Source organism: Diceros bicornis, chromosome X (genome assembly GCF_020826845.1).
Source record: "Diceros bicornis minor isolate mBicDic1 chromosome X, mDicBic1.mat.cur, whole genome shotgun sequence".
Taxonomy (NCBI): Eukaryota; Metazoa; Chordata; class Mammalia; order Perissodactyla; family Rhinocerotidae; genus Diceros; species Diceros bicornis.
The window spans coordinates 44984800-45002087 of NC_080781.1; the positions used below are offsets into that span (position 1 = coordinate 44984800).

General features: G+C 40.3%; 1 protein-coding gene across 1 annotated transcript in view; it reads right to left on the bottom strand.

Moving 5' to 3' along the window:
- FAM104B (family with sequence similarity 104 member B) overlaps nucleotides 1-17288 on the bottom strand; it is a 257977-nt gene that overhangs the window by 217532 nt on the left and 23157 nt on the right. The window lies entirely within an intron of this gene.

Below are 17288 nucleotides of genomic sequence, written 5' to 3' on the forward strand. Positions count from 1 at the left end.
ATAATAAAAATATATCAAAATTGCATAGTAATTTAAAGTTTACAAAGTACGTGGCATGTTCTAAACTCTATAGTTAAAAAAATGGCTAAAATGTTAAATTTTATATATATATTTTACCACAAAAAAAATAAATGGAAAAGAAACACGGCAGGGGAACCATGAGAATCACTAGACCAGCCTTACGACCCCGAGACCCCCCCCCCAACTTAATAACATCCCCTCCTTGCAACAATCTTCCTGAGACCTAGGTTACTATGATGAAGGGAGTAGTGCTGTTCTGGGAAGTTATGGTCACTAGTAACATAAACAATAATAATAACTAACATTTGTTGATCATTTAACATAAGTCAGGCATTTTGCTAAGCACTTTACAAGGACTTTCCCCTTTAATTCTCACAACTGCCCTGTGAGTTAGGTTATTATTCCACTTTCACAGAGGAAGCATCTGGAGTTGAGAAAGAAAATATAATTCTTCTAAGGTCACATGGCCAGAAAGTAGTGGATCTAGGATTTGGACCCAGGTCTGTCTCCAGAGCCCTCACTTTTATGACTATGCCAGAGTTTCCTGGACTTCAGTAATCATCTGTGTACCATCTTTACTCTTTTGACCAAAACCTTTAAAATTTTTGCCTTAACCCAGCTTCCTTATCTCCCCATGTCTACTCTCTGGGCTCAAGAACTGCTTCAGCAACCTTGGAGATTAAATATTTTTCTAAAAGGGACTGAAAACAAGAATCATTAAATATAATATTCTTTCTAAAGCAAACTGATTGTTTTTAGGAAATTAGAGAAAGAATAACATGTCCACTTTTGCAAGAATCTACTCTGGAGTTTGCAGCTTCTAATTTTTTTGATTTTCATTTAGCAGATTTAATTTGGAAGTATGAGAAGGGTAATTAGGGAAAGGTTGAACCTGATTAAAAGCCACAAAATGACAACTATCCTCCCAAATTAAATCTCCTTATCCCCAGTTGATGCTTCCCAGACCAAAGAAGAAAACCTGGGAAGGAGAAAGCTTATCCAACTTTGCTCTCTACCCATACGATTTACATATTTATAATATATAAACACTAATTATTCCTTTATTTAATAGGTGGTGCCTGATATTTACTTTATGTCTAAAAACAAATCATCATTTCTCAACCAAGAAATTTTTCAAGTACCCATCCTGTATGGGTTGGAAACTGATTAGGTTAAACTGGCTTAGTTGGAAACATCGATGGTCTCATCTAGCTGTAAAACATAAGTATGTTATTTTCTTTACTCTCCCTGGAGTAATAGGTTCAACACTGTCAGATCTAGCACATATTCACTGAGATACTGTGTCATTGGACGTAATGAAATTGTCAACTTACACTTGATGATAACTTTTTAAATGGAATCAAATTTTCTGAAGTTTTTATAATCTAATAATTTACTAGGTATGATGCTTCAAATGTATTTAGATTTAATAGTAGATATTTGGAATTCTTATATTTAGTATCTAAAACATTAGTTAGCTTATTATTAGGAAATTTGTTTCAGTATTTCATGTATGAGTTGATAATTGCCTGGATTAGGGAGGCGGCAATGAAGATGGACAGAAGTGAATGGAACTGAGATATATTTAAAGAGTAATATCTTAGCAGCATTATTCACAACAGTCAAAAGGTAGAAATAAACCAAGCGTCCATTGAAGGATGAATAGCTAAACAAAATGTGGTATATACCTACACCAGAATATTATTCAGCTTTAAAGAGGAAGAAAATTCTGATGCATGCTACAACATGGATGAACCTTGAAGACATTGTGCTAAGTGAAATAAGCCAATCACAAAAGGACGGATATTGTATGATTCCACTTATATGAGGTATCTAGAGTAGTCCAATTCATATACAGCAAGTGGAATGGTGGTTGGCAAGGGATAGAGGAGTGGAGGAATGGGCAGTTATTGTTTAGTGGGAACAGAGTTTTTGTTTGGAAAGATGAAAAAGTTCTGGAAATAGATGGTTGTGATGATTGCACAAGAATGTAAATGAACTTAATGCCACTGAACTATACACCTAAAAATGGTTAAAATTATAAACACTACATTATATATATTTCACCGACATCTTTTCCTAAAGTCTGCTCCCAGCATAGATTTTCTATGCATATATTCTTTATTATACTTATATTAATCTCATTATTATTATTTATGTTTCAAAGGGAACCTTCTAGTAGTAACAAGGAGTAAGAACTGGAGGTAAGGGGACCAGTGAAGAGGTTCGTCCAAAAAAGAGATGAGGTTTGAATTGGGAGGAATCAATACTCATAGCATCTACTACAATGACTTTTCTGTTATGGATTTTCTTGTGATTAATAAGGTTGCCCTTTTGGTTAAGGTTTTGCCACATACACTGCATTCATAGAGTCTTTCTCAGCTATAGATTGCTGATGCTTGATCAGGCCTGAGGCCTGAGTGAAGGCTTGATCCATAGATGACACTCAAAGGGCTTTTCCCAATACGAATTCTCTTGAGGTTTACAAAGGTTGGAGTTCCAGGTAAAGTTTTTTTCCCACAGATATTGTATCCATAGGATTTTTCTCCACTATTAATTTTTTTATGGTTAGCAAGATTAGAGCTCCTGCTAAAGGCCTTTTCACAATCACTGCATTTATAGGACTTTTCTCCATTATGAATTTTCTAGTGGAAAATAAGAATTTAATTCTACCTAAAAGCCTTCAAACACCAGTCACAGTTGTAAGGTCTTTCCTTAAGACTAATTCTCTGACTCCCAAAAAATTCTGAATTCAGTATGATGATGAAATCTTGTGAATTGCCACACCAGACTCTCTGGCCTATAGCTTCTGTCTCCTGGGTCATGAACTTTGAGCTCTTCTTATAGATATTATTTTCAGGAACTCTCCCTCATGAGTAAATGGTTGTTTAATGATATAACTAAAACAGGTTTTCTTGGAAAGACGCACATATCAGGTTCTGTTCCAGCTGCCTTCCTAACCCACCTTAATACTAAGAAGTTTTTCCAGAGTCGGGGTCATGGGGAATAACCCTGCTGATAACATCCCCAGGAGTTCCTCTATTACTGGTATGTCCTGCTTAGGCATAGAATTCTTGCTGTCAGTCTCACCATCTGAAAAAATTAATAGGCATATGTGACAGTTAGCTTTGGTACACTGAACCCTCTTAGAACTCAGCCTTGGCCATACAGGAGAATTTCAAGGAAAAATATAGACTGGGGACCTTCTGAGAACTAAAAAACAGCTTCTTTGGAACCTGAGAGGATGGTAATCCTCAGGAACAGGAGCACATGTATGGAGAGTGAAGAAAGTGTCCCAAGTCTGGGACACTTACTCAGTGTCACCTGTAAAGTGTGCTAATCCAGTAAGCTCATCAGTGCCCCCACTGTCTGAGACAAAGAAAAACCAAGAAACAGAGAAAAAACATTTTATGTTCCTTTTTAATACATTCCTTCAATAAAAATTTGTAGAATGTCGGCACCAGCCCTGGTGGCCTAGTGGTTAAGTTCAGCAAGTTCTGCTTCAGTGAGTCAGGCTCGCTTCCCAGGAGCAGACCTACAGCGCTCGTCTGTCAGTGGCCATGCTGTGGTGGTGGTTCACATACAAAAAGAGGAGGATTGGCAGGGGATATTAGCTCAAGGCAAAACTTCCTCACCAAAAGAAAGGAGCTCTGAGACTTCACCAACCACAGAGAAAAAAATGGCTTCAAAGATTCCCCATGGCCCATAAAAACAAAATTGTTGGAGAGTGATGTCAGCATCATGGCAGAGTGAGCTTTCCAGTAAACTCTTCCCCTGGTAAGATACAACAAAAGGGTCAAGCATAGACCAATAAGAGACACTCACACTGCACAGAGAGACATCAGAAAGACCCATGCTGCTGCACATCTGAGAGTGGACGTTCTGGGGCCCCTGGAGGAGGTGAGGAAAGGTAAGGAGAAATCCTCTCCATCCCCATCAGATTGGCGACTTGGGTCATGTGGCTCCCAGAAAGAGGGGAGGGGCTTTCCTCTGCAGGGAAACTGTAGCTCTTCAGGCTCTCTCAGCCAGTGAGAAACTTCCCACAGAGGCCTCAGAATTGCTGCAGAGGTGCCATCAACATCTGAGCACCCCAGGAGAGTGGATAACGAGGGGCAAGTGAGAAGCCCCCCGACCCAGAGACCCAGAGGGTAGGGGAGAGAGCCCCTCGCCCCCTACATGCCTGATACTGCAGCTCAGCCGACCAGTCTGAGCAGCCCCAGTGGAGTGCAGGCAGCCCACAGCAGCAGAGCAGCTGGGGTGCAGCGCAGGTGGCCCACAGCAGCGGCGGAGTGTGGGTGGCCTGCAGTGGCAGAACAGCTGAGGCGGGGCAGAGTGCAGTCAGCCCATGGCAGTGGAACAGCCACAGCGGAGCACAGGGGGCTCAGATTACACAGCCCTTGACATCCACACGGTGACAGCAGATGGAAACTGCAACCAGATATTTCCAGGATGAGGAAAAACAAAGCCAATACAGCAACCATGATGCAAAAGTACATTAAATTGCCAGACCAGAAGGAAAATGACAAGCACCCAAAAATCAACCCTGAAGGTACGGAAATCCATACCATAAATGACAGAGAATTCAAAACAGCTATCATAAAAAAACTCAACGAAATACAAGAAAACACAGATAAACAATTCAACAAGATAAGGAGTTTCTTTACAAAAGAGATTGAAATCATAAAGAAAAACCAATCAGTATCGATGGAAATGAAGAAAACAATGGAGGAGATAAAAGAGAATCTGGAATATTTAAAGAACAGAGCTGACAATATGGAGGAAAGAATTAGCATTATAGAGGATAGGAGTACAGATATGTTCCAGATGGAGGAGGAGAGAGAACTAAAACTAAAAAGAAATGAGGAAAGTCTCTCAGAAATATCCAATATCAAATGTAACATAAGAATTATAGGTATTCCTGAGGGAGAAGAGAGGGAAAGAGGAACAGAGAGCCTATTCAAGGAAATAATAGCTGAGAATTTCCCAAATCTGGGGAAGGAGCAGGAAATACCAGTAAGTGAAGCCAATAGGTCACCTAAATATGTCAACAGGCAAAGGCCTGCTCCAAGGCATATAGTAGTAAAACCGGCAAAGGTCAATGACAAAGAAACAACATGAAGGGCAGCTAGACAAAAACAAAGAATAACGGAAAATAAAGGAACTCCCATCAGGCTCTCAGCGCATTTCTCAACAGAAACTTTACAGGCTAGAAGAGACTGGAATGATATATTCAAAATACTGAAAGACAAAAACTTTCAGCCAAGAATACTCTATCCAGCGAAAATATCCTTCAAATATGATGGAGAAATAATAACATTCCCAGATAAACAAAAGCTAAGGGAGTTCATGGCCATGAGACCTCCACTACAAGAAATGCTCAAGAAGGCCCTAAGGCCTGAAAAAAAGAAGAGAAAGGGAATACAAAGCTTGGATCAAGGAGAAAAATAGGTAGACAAAATCAGAAAAATAGTAGATCTTCACCGGAATAGGAGAGCAACCACTTAAATACCAAAATCAAAGATCAAAGGAAGGAAATCACCAAAAATAAATGTAACCTCATCACTTTAAACACACACCCACAACACAAGGTAGAATAAGTTGTGACAAGAATAACTTAGAAGACGAAGAGGGAAGAGATTGAATTGACTTAGTAAAAGGGAATAAGAGGCCATCAGATAATGGACTATCTCATACACAAGATTTTTTATACAAATAATCAATGACTACAGCAAAGTTGCAGGGTACAAAACCAACCTACAAAAATCAGTTGCATTTATGTATGCTAACAATGAACTAACAGAAAGAGAGCTCAAAATGATAATACCATTTACAATTGCACCAAAAAGAATAAAATATCTAGGAATAAATCTTACCAAGGAAGTGAAAGACCTATACAATGAAAACTACAAGACATTATTGAAAGAAATTGATAATGACCTAAAGAAATGGAAAGATATCCCATGCACACGAATTGGAAGAATAAACATAGTTAAAATGTCGCTATTACCTAAAGCAAACTACAGATTCAATGCAATCCCAATCAGAATCCCAATGACATTGTTCTTGGAAATAGAAAAAAGAATAAAATTCATATGGGGCAACAAAAGACTCCGAATAGCTAAAGCAAGCCTGAGAAAAAATAACAAAGCTGAAGACATCACAATCCCTGACTTCAAAACATACTACAAAGCAATAGCAATCAAAACAGCATGGTACTGGTAGAACAACAGACACACAGATCAATGGAACAGAATTGAAAGCCCAGAAACAAAACCACACATATACAGACAGCTAATTTTCAACAAAGGAGCTAAGAACATACAATGGAGAAAGGAAAGTTTCTTCAATAAAGGGTGTTGGGAAAGCTGACAGCCACCTGCAAACAAATGAAGGTGGACCATCTGCTATCACCATTCACAAAAAAAAAAAAAAATTAACTCAGAATGGATCAAAGACCTAAAGGTGAGACCTGAAACTATAAAACTCATAGAAGAAAATATAGGCAACACACTATTTGACATTGGTCATAAAGGAATCTTTTCAGATGCCACGCCTAGTCAGACTAGGGAAACTAAAGAAAAAATAAACAAGTGGGACTTCATCAGATTAAAGAGCTTCTACAAGACAAACGAAGCCTGGATCAAAATGAAAAGACAACCCACCAGCTGGGAGAAAATATTTGTAAAACATATATATGTTTTACATATATATGGGGGGGTTAATCTCCATAATATATAAAGAACTCACACAACTGAACAACAGTAAAACAAACAACCCGATCAAAAAATGGGCACAGGAAATGAACAGACACTTCTCCAAAGAAGATATACAGATGGCCAATAGGCACATGAAAAGATGTTCAACATCACTAATCATCAGGGAAATGTAAATCAAAACAACACTAAGATATCACCTCACATCCGTTAGAATGGCTATAATCACCAAGACAAAAAACAAATGTTGGAGAGGATGTGGAGAAACAGGAACCCTCATACACAGCTGGTGAGAATGCAAACTGGTGTAGCCTCTATGGAAAACGGTATAGAGATTCCTCAAAAAATTAAAAATAGAAATACCCTTTGATCCAGCTATCTGACTACTGGGAATCTATCCAATGAACCTGAAATCAACAATCCAAAGAGGATTATGCACCCCTATGTTCATTGCAGCATTATTCACTATAGCCAAGAAGTGGAAGCAATCCAAGTGTCCCTCGACTGTTGATTGGATCAAGAAAATGTGGCATATATATACAATGGAATAGTACTCAGCAATAAAAAAGACAAAATTGTCCTATTGCAACAACATGGATGGACCTGGAGGGTATTATGTTAAGTGAAATAAGCCAGAAAGAGAAAGACAAACACCACATGCTTTCACTCATATGTGGAATATAAACCCACACATGGTCAGAGAGAACTGTATTGTGGTTACCAGGGGCAAAATGGGTGGGGGGTGGGCACAAGGAGTGAAGGGAGACATGTATATGGTGATTGACAAACAAAAATGTACAACGAAAGTTTCACAATGTTATAAACTATTTGGACATCAATAAAAAAATTTTTTGTTGAATGCCTACTATGTTCCAAGATCTATTTTAGGTTACTAGAGATACAAATCAAGTCAAATACTGTTAAGAAACTTGTCCGCCCTTGAAGAACTCAAAGTCTTGTAGGATACACAGGTACATAAGTGGAATCAAGGAGGTATAGAGGAGAGACATCTGTCACTATCAGAGGGGACAAGTTAAAGAAGGCTTCTGGCGTAGGTGATATCTCACTTGAATCTTAAAGGACAAGCAGGAGCTATTACACTAGACCAATACAACAACAACAAAAGACAAATTGGAGAAGGTAATTCGAGGCAGAAAGAAGAGTATAAAGACCAGGAGGAAAGATAGTATAGGTGGAATAAGGAAAATTTACATGGAAGTGTCAACGGATAAGACACAAGATGTAAGCAGAAGACAGTTGATGAAGAGCTTTTTAGGCCCTGTAAAAGGACTCTGTTCTTTTTCCTGGCAACTATGGGAAGCCATTGAGGGAGTCTAAACAGCAGAGTGACGTATTTTGATTTTGGGGATAGACAGATTATGCCAGCAGCCAGTGGGGAGGATGCAGATCATGAAGCCTGAACCGAGACATTGATCTTTGGGAGAGAGAAAAGGAATTAGTAAAAGAGATAAAATTGAAACTAAGTGAACAAGACATTTGCTGACAGTTTCCTATGTGTCAGGCTTATGATAAGTTTTATGTATATTCACTCTTTCATACCTCACAAAAACAGTATCAAATAGATACTATCAGTATTTCCATATTATAGACAAGGAAATTGAAGCTCAGAATGGTTACGTAACCTACCCAAGTTCACACAGTTAAAGAATGACAGAACCCAGGCAGTCTGGCTCCAGGGCCCATGTTCTTAACCACTATTCATTCTGGCAGTGACTCTTAGAAGAACCAAGCACCAGGATGAGATCTCATCCTCCAGAAAGTAACTGAGCAAGTAATTCCAACTCTTCTTGTTCTCCCTCAACATCTAGGGAACTCACTGTTTCTGAAGTGCAAGTAAACAATTTTAAACTTCTCTGATTTTGTTGATATTGTACCCTCTGCCTGTATTGCCCCTCTCCTTCTCCTCTGCCCGTTAAACTCATGCTTCATAACCCATTTAAAATGTCATCTGTTCTCTGTAATGTTCTCTTTTAAACTTCTTTCCTTTTGCTCCTGTTGCTCCCCCTGCCTGCTAAATAAGGGACCGAGAAAGAAAACACATCCTTGTTTACCAAATGGCAGAAAACTATAAACAGGTAACTGCATAAGGCCTTAAGAAGTCATTTTATGGAAACCAAAGGAAACATTTCTTTGCACAACAGAGAAACATATAGAACTATCATTATAATTCACATGTTGTTACGCATTACATGTCACAAAATGGGACTTTCTCTATAAAATATGGATACATACTTTTTGCTCTGATAAACAATGCTACAGTGAAAATTCTTGTTGCTAGAACAATGATTATATCCATACTGAAAAGGCCAAATGTAACCATTTTTAATAGCCCACTTTGCAATCTCAGGATACTATTCAATTAAACAGTGATAGTAATAGAGCTTTATCTAGAATTTAAAACAAACACAAGTTTAAGCATTGTTCTAAAATGTGTTAAAATTTAATATGAGAATATGTGAGATTTTCATGAACTTTTGACAGTGTTAAGTAGGATTAATGAAACACTACCTAGGACATTTCTGATTCCCATGATAGGAAGATATTCCTATTAAGCATATAGATTATTTACAAAAGAAAGAATATGATTCTGACATTGAACACCTTCACTCCAATAATGAATGTTAGAAAACCATGAAATAATATTTACAATACTCTGAGGGGGAAAAGACTGGACTTTAGAATGTTATACCTAGCCAAAAATTATAACAGAATTCTCTGTCTTACTCTATGCTATTTTTAAAAAATATCAATCACTAAAGTTGATATAAGAAGTTAAAACCCATATAAAAAATAACCAGGAAAACCATTGGAAAAGTTGTCCAATAACGACCCAACCACCCCCACCAAATGGCAGTGGGTCCAGATAATCACACTGGCTGGTTCTACCAAATCTTTCAAGAACTGATGTGTTATTCAAATTAAACTGGAAACTACAAACCAATCTTACAAGAAGAAGGAACCACAGCACATCTGGGATGTCCATAGGACCATCTGGGACACGGCTATCAAAAATCATGAGGCTATGGGCCAGCCCCATGGCATAGCGGTTAAGTGCGCATGCTCCACCACTGGCAGCCCAGGTTCGGATCCCGGGCATGCACCAATGCACCGCTTGTCAGACCATGCTGTGGCGGCATCCCATATAAAGTGGAGGACGATGTGCACAGATGTTAGCCCAGGGCCAGTCTTCCTCAGCAAAAAGAGGAGGATTGGCATGGACGTTAGCTCAGGGCTGATCTTCCTCAAAAAAAAAAAAAAAAAGTCATGAGGATATAGGCTGCCCTCTAAACTTCACTCCAAAATCTGGGTAGGAGGTATAGCTAATGGAGGAAAGAGATGCTGATAATGAGACCGACCCTTCCAGGAGTAACCTAACAAAGCTCTGTGTATGTTCCTCAACCCCCACTTGTCACAGATGGTAGGGCCCATCATTAACTAGTACAGCCTTTTAGAGAGATATTTGATAATATGCATGAAAAAATATTTAAAAGGTTCACATAATTTGATGAAGTAATTTCATTTCTAAAAATCAATACTAATATTTGATTAAAGTGATAGTTGCACAATTCTGTGAATATGCTAATAATCACTGAATTGTACACTTAGGTGAATTTTATGGTATATAAATTTTACCTCAATAAAACTTTTAGAAAATCAATACCAAGAAAGTAATCTAAGATGCAGACAAAGCTTTAAGCACCATGATGTTAATTGCAGTGCAACTGCAAAGTGAAAAGTTGAAACACCTAAATCACTGAAGTTTATTCAATCAAACATCATCTGAATATCTACTCACTGCCAGGTTGGCACTAAGCACGCAGAAATGAATAAGATCTAGACTCTGAACCACAGAGGAATTCCCAGGCAGGTAAAAGTCAGGCAAGACATAGAATAAATCAATGCAGGGAGAGATGAAATTGTGGAGAGGAGGGTCAGGGAAGTGTTCCCTGAGGAGGTGCCATATGAGCACCTAGTACTGGAACTCACTCCCTCCAGATTGCATTGCTTCTTATGGAGATCAGACCTACACAACCACCACTCAAAGAGAAAGAGAAACATTTTCCCACAAAGGAGAGGTGATCTCAGGGACAACCACAGCTACCTACTCTCACGCACTCACCCGAACCAAGAATAGCACAGGGAAGCTTAACCTAAGCATCCGTCCCAATGACCTGAGAACGCCCAGACACTTTAAGGGTACTTCATCTGCTTCTCAAAGACAGTTTGGAGGTCTGCCACCACCCTCAGTGGGTTTTATCTCCCAGTTCCTTTCCTGGGTACAGGCAGAACAGGTGAGCGGATCAGAGAAAATGCAATTGAATGCAGCAAGTATTTTTGACAGCCCCTCCTGCCAATAGTTCCAGATCCCTATCCTCAAGTTGCTCAAGGTCTGATGGGGGGGGCATAAAACAAGATACTGATACTATAGTGTAATAAATGCTGGCAGGGGGATGGAAGCCAGAAGAGGGGATCTGATCCAGTGTGGGGGTTAGGGAAACCTTCCCAGAGGTGATGATATCTGAGATCAGTTTCCAAAGTGACAAATGGTTGGCCAGCTAAAGAATTGGAGGTCACAGTTATTGCAGATTTATTTGAAATACCTTTCAGAAGAACTGGAGACAATCTTTAATTTAAAAAAAATATAGTTAAATACACCATGCTATTCTCATATTTTCCAATTCTATGCAGCTGTACCCCAAGCACCTGGCACAGTACCTGACATACTGTAAGCATTCAATAAATATTTGTTGAATGAATCCAAGTGGGGCAACAAATATCACAGAAAAAGGATTAATATCCATACTATTAAAAAGTCTCCTCCAACTCAAAAAGGAAACAACAACAATAATAATAGCTCCATCTCATCCTCACAACAATCCTACTGAGTAGGTTCTATGATTGTCCCATTTTACAGAGAGGAATTTGAAGCTTAGAGAACCACACAGCTACTGAGTAAGATAACTTGAGTGAGTCTGACTCCAGAGCTCATACTTTTAGCCCACTACCCTTTACTGGCAACTCATCCCCAAAGTGGGCAATGAACTAGATCGGGCAATTCACAAGAGGAAATAGGCAAATTACCAAGAAACATATGAAAAGATGCTCAATCTTATTAATAATCAAAGAAAAGCAAATCAAATTAACACCGAGATACCACTTCTAATGCTTATCATATTAACAAAGGTTTTAAAAATTGAGAAAAAACAAATGGTGTTGGTGACTGGGTGAGAGAACAGACACACACACAGTCTTACGCACCATTAGCAGGGACGTATAGTCATCTGCCGCATAATAACATGTCAGTCAGTGACTGACTGCATATGTGATGATGGTCCCATAAGATTACTACCAAATAGCCTAGGCTATACCATCTAGGTTTGTTCCACAGATGAAATTGCCTGGTTATGACATAGTCCTGATACCCTAGGATTGAGAAGGGAAGGAAAAGAAGACAGTGAGAAGAGGAAAAGAAAAATTTTAAAAAGGTATAAGAAAAAGGTAATACAAAAGAGAAGATAGAGAACTTCAAATTTTTAACTGTATATTCTGAAAGGGAGAGTAGTGCTTAAAGAGTGTAAGTTCTCTAACCAGACTGCCTGGGTTCATAGTTGGGCTCTGTACTTACTAGCTAGCTAATTATCAGTTAGTTACCTCACCTCTCTGAGCCTCAATTTCTTTATCTGTAATGTGGGGATAATAGTACCTATCTCTAAGGTCCTTATGAGGATAGGCTAAATTAATCCACATAAACCACCTAATAAAGGGTCTGGTGCGTAGCAAGCACTCAATCAACATTAGCTGTTATTTCTTTGGACCAGGCACTGTGCTAAGTGTTTTCTCTACATGATGTTATTGAATTGTTACAATGACCTAGATGTCTTCTATGTAAGCTGGACTGTTAGAGAGCCCTTCCCACTTGTGCTACAGTTGCTTCTGAGTTTTATTGCTCTCCTTTTACAGCTGAGTAAACAGAGGGTCGGAGAGATGGTTTTGGTCAAGGTGCCCTAACTATATATGGATGGTCTGATTCCAAAGCCCAGTGAGCTCATTTTACTGCTCCAGAGGGAGAAGAGAAAGAAAATAGAGAGGGGAGAGCCAGTGGTGTGGAAGGGGGGAGGGGAAAGGGGACTACACTGGGTTTTATCTCTAGCAAGGGCCTGAGATACCTTTGGGGCCAATGCAGGGCCAGGCCAGCAGAAGGCGGGGTGGGTGGAGCTGAGCCAAGGGGGAAGGAATAAATGCTAGGTCCTGACCCACAACACTCATCCGTCGTTGGTTCGTCCTCAGTGCAGGGCAACAGGTAAGAGTTGCTTTCAGCCTGGTGCCCTCTTTTTGGTCTGCCTGCCCTCCTCAAGGCTGCACAGCTGACTCTCTGGCCTGACTAGATCTGACTTTGTTTCTTAGAATCTATCTCTCTGTCATTTTCTCCCCCTCTACCCCATGTCTCTTCCTGTCTTTCCCTGTTTTCAGCTTTCCTTTGTCTTTTTCCCCTTGTTTCCTCTCCTTTTTTAGTTTTCACGATCACTCACTTTGTCTCTCTCTGATACTCTAGTTTTCTCTTATTTTCCCTTCGTCTGAGTTCTGTCTACATCTTTTTCTCTAAATGTCTCTCTCTCCCGTTCCAATTCTCTTCTACACTGTATCTCTCAGTTTCTGTCTTTCTGTCTCTCTCTCTTCCTCTCCTTCTCTATATCCCAGGAAGATGTCTTGATCTTTCTTCCAGCAATCCTCCAGTTCTCCCTCACTTTGACTCCTTCTCTCTGCTAGGCTGACAGCAGAGCTCAATGGGTCAGAGCCTAGGAGGCCAGAGGTAGGGAGAGAAAACTGAGGGAATGTGGGGATGATGGGAATTATGAATTGGGTAGGGAGAGATTTGACAGAATTGACAGATGAATAATGAGCATAAATGAAGGAAGAAGGTGGAAGAGGAATATTATGTTATTGAAAGTCAATAGATTTGTATTCTCACCCTAATTCACTGTGAGATCCTAGGCAAGTCATTCACCCTCTGAAAAAAAGGCTTGGCCTATGATTTCCACAGCCTCTTCTAATTTTGATTTTGTGGTCTTCTAAATTTTTCTGTTTGTAAGAGTTTCTGATTCTCTGATTCCAGGTATCTAAAATTCTCTATGATTCTTCTGTGATGGGGAGAGGGTGCTAGGAAGGGAAGTAAGGTCTGATGCTTCCAACTTCTGAAAAGAAGTGATCATATCCCCTCCAGGCCTAACTGATCCCTGAAAATCAGGCCACAAAGGGGAGAGAGGAGACAAGGAATGCTGCAATGAGTGGTTTCTGGCTTTCTGCTGGGCTACAGTTGTGGTTGGCCCTTTTGATCTCTGGGACTACAGATTGGCTGCTGACATGAGAGGATTTTAAAGTGCAGGGTAAACCTACTAGTAATGATCTGTCACTTGGCTCGAAATTTCATCATTATCTCTTTGGGTGAAAGCATTGTTTTAAGAAGACTCCTGGCAAAGATTGCCACATAATGGGTGTGTACATTGTTAAGTGGTGAAATGAATGAATGAATGAGTGTTCACCAGTGCCTGAAATTACACTTCAGTTAGACATCTGTTCCTTTGGTAGAGGCATTGGTCACAGTTCAAAATCAAATGCCCTGGAAAGGGGCCTGTTAGTGCAGCAGAGCAAATTAATGTCTAGAGTCAGGCTCTCAGTCAAGAAAATATGTAGTAGTATTTGAATCGTAGATCTAAGTGTTTCAGTTAGTAGGCTTGGGAACTAGACTGCCTAGGTTTAAACCCTGGTTCTCCTACTTACTAGCTCTGTGACTTGGACAGGTTACTTAATGTTTTGGGGCTTCAGTGTCCTCATCTTTGAAATAAAGTTGGTATTAGTGTCTACCTCACACAGTTGTCATGAGGACTACAAAAGTCAATGCATGTGAAGCATTTACAACAGAGTCTGATACAGTGAGTACTTTGCTTTTGATTATTAGAACCAGATGAAATCTATGAAGCTATCTAGTTGTCTGTGGAAAAACTGAGGCCCAGAGAGGAAAAGCACAGAGCCCAAGTTCACATAGTAAGTTGTAACAGGATAAGGACAAGAATCAGGATTGAGACAAGAATCAGCTTTTCAGACATGGTCTGGTGTATTCATGATGTGTCTTCCCTTGGCTGTGCCTTCACTTTACCTACATAGAAAATGTGGAAAATAAAAATAATAGCTAACGCTTTTTCAGTATTTACTCTGGGATAAGCACTCTTTTATATAATTTATATAGATTATTTTACTGAATCTTCACAGCATCCCTGTGAAGTAGATTGTCCTTGTTATTATCTATATTTTACAGATGCAAGACATAGAGCAGAGATGTGACTTTTCTAAGGTCCCAGAGCTAGTGAGTGGTGGAACCAGGGTTCAAACCCAAGTAATCTGGCTCCAGAGACTGTGCTCTTAATACCCTAAACTGCCTAAAATACTTCGTTGATTCAATTTTACTCACTCCAATCTCATGATAGATAGCAAGATGCAATGGAAACAGAGCTCAGGGTAACTAGACTACAAGGTCTGGGTCATAAAGATGGACAGGCAGAGTGAGGCAGGGAAAATTCCAGGAAAGGAGTATCAGAACAGAGAAATTGGAACTGAAGTTTGAAAGAATTTGATAATTCAACAAATTCCAAGAAGTAGTCTCCCAGGTCCCTGAGAATATCATGGCCAAAATCGCCTTAGAGATGATGAATGTACTGAACTTCCCTTTTATACATGAGGGCAGAAGTAGGCCTCAATACACCATCATCCCAAGGCAAGACTGGACTTTGCTTCCAATCTAGGGGGCTTTCCTTTCCATTATATATCCCAATGTTGTTGTCATTATTGTTGTCAGTGTTGATGTTGGGAAAAGGAGTTTGCAGGAGCCTAGAACCTGGCCATCTGCCTTGCCTGCCTCTCCCTGGGCCATCCACCACTACTCACCACCAATAGCTAGGGTCAGCCCCAGCCAGATGCTCAGATGTGATTCTAAAAAGGAGCTCCTCTTCTCTCCCACGCCCTGGTCTCAGCTTGGGGAGTGGTCAGACGCTAAAGGCGATAAACTCTGGGAACTTTATCTGTGGTCTGCAGGCTCAGCACCAAGCACTTTAGCCTTTGCAGGCAGGCAAGAGAAGGGAAGCACATATCTCTAGATACGAGGTGGGTATTGGATCCAATTCATTACCTACCAAATGAGGGAGGCATAAACACCTTACATTTGACAGCTGATGAAAGCTGAGACCCAGAGAGGGGAAGTGACTTTCCAAGAATGTCCAACAGGTAGTTGGGGAGCTGGACTTGAAATAAAAAAAAATCTAACATTTATTGAAAACTTAGTATGTACCAGGCACTGTCCTAAAGGCTTAACATGAGTTTCATTTAGTCCTTGCAACACTTCTTTGCCTTTCCCAATTTCAGGGTCCACATGCCCTGCCCCACATACCTACCTATGACAGTCTGTGAAAGTTGGAGGGAGAATGCTCTGGGGTGGAACAAGGGGAAGAATTGCTTTGTGAGTTAGGGGGAGGGTGCTTGCTCTGTGAGATCTGGAAGGGAGGGGTGTTGCTCTGCAAGAGATGAAGGAAGTTGCCATATGAGGACAGGGCCACAAGCTCCTCCTGTTCACTTGTCCCTCACAACATAAAGCCCTATATACTAGAGGTGCTGTTAGATTCTACTCAGTCACTCTCTTGGTGGTACCAGGGCCTTAGTCTTTCCACATTCCTCTGTATCTCTCCCATTGTCCTGTCCAATATCTTGTCTCACCCTCTGACGCTGGATCTCCAGTTTGCCCTTTTCCTTTTAATCTGTTTCTCCTTCTTGCTCTCCAGCTGTCTTTCTTTTTGTATCTCTCAGTCCTCCCTCATCCCAACCCCCAGCCTACCTTAGTCACTTCTCTGTCTCTATCCTTTGATCTTGTCTCCACTCCCTTATCTCTGTTGCTCAGTCTCTCTCTTATCTCCCTCGGTAGGGTGGTAGGGTCAAGCTCCTCTTCTCCTAACTCTTCTATGTTGCGCTCCCCTACCCCCAATCTCTGACAGCATTTCTCCTTTATCTTTGTGCCTGACTGACTCTCTGCTCCTGCTGGATTCTCTCCTCTCCTGCTTTCAGTGTTCTGGGTCTTCGTGTATTCCTCTATGCTCCTTGATCTCTCCTCATGTCCCTTTTGTGTCCCTCTGTCTATCTGTCTCTGCCTCTACCACTGCTCTCTCTGTCACTCAATCTCTCTCTCTTCTCTCTTTCATCTTCTTTCTCTCATCTCAGTCTCTCTCCCTATCCTTTCATATTTATCATCCTCCTCTTGTCTTGTTTTTCTGGATCACTCCTCCTCTCCCTGTTCTTATCTCTACCCCATTCCCTTTCCCTCCAGCTTTGATCTTTTTCTCTCCCACAATTTCTGTTCTTCTAACTCCACCACTACCACTGCACCTTTGTTCTCTCTCACTTTTCTCCTTTTATCTTTACTAATTTTTCTTTTCTTCTGACTCTTTCTCTACTCTCTTATTCTTTCCTCCATTTGAGTCCCCATTAATTCAT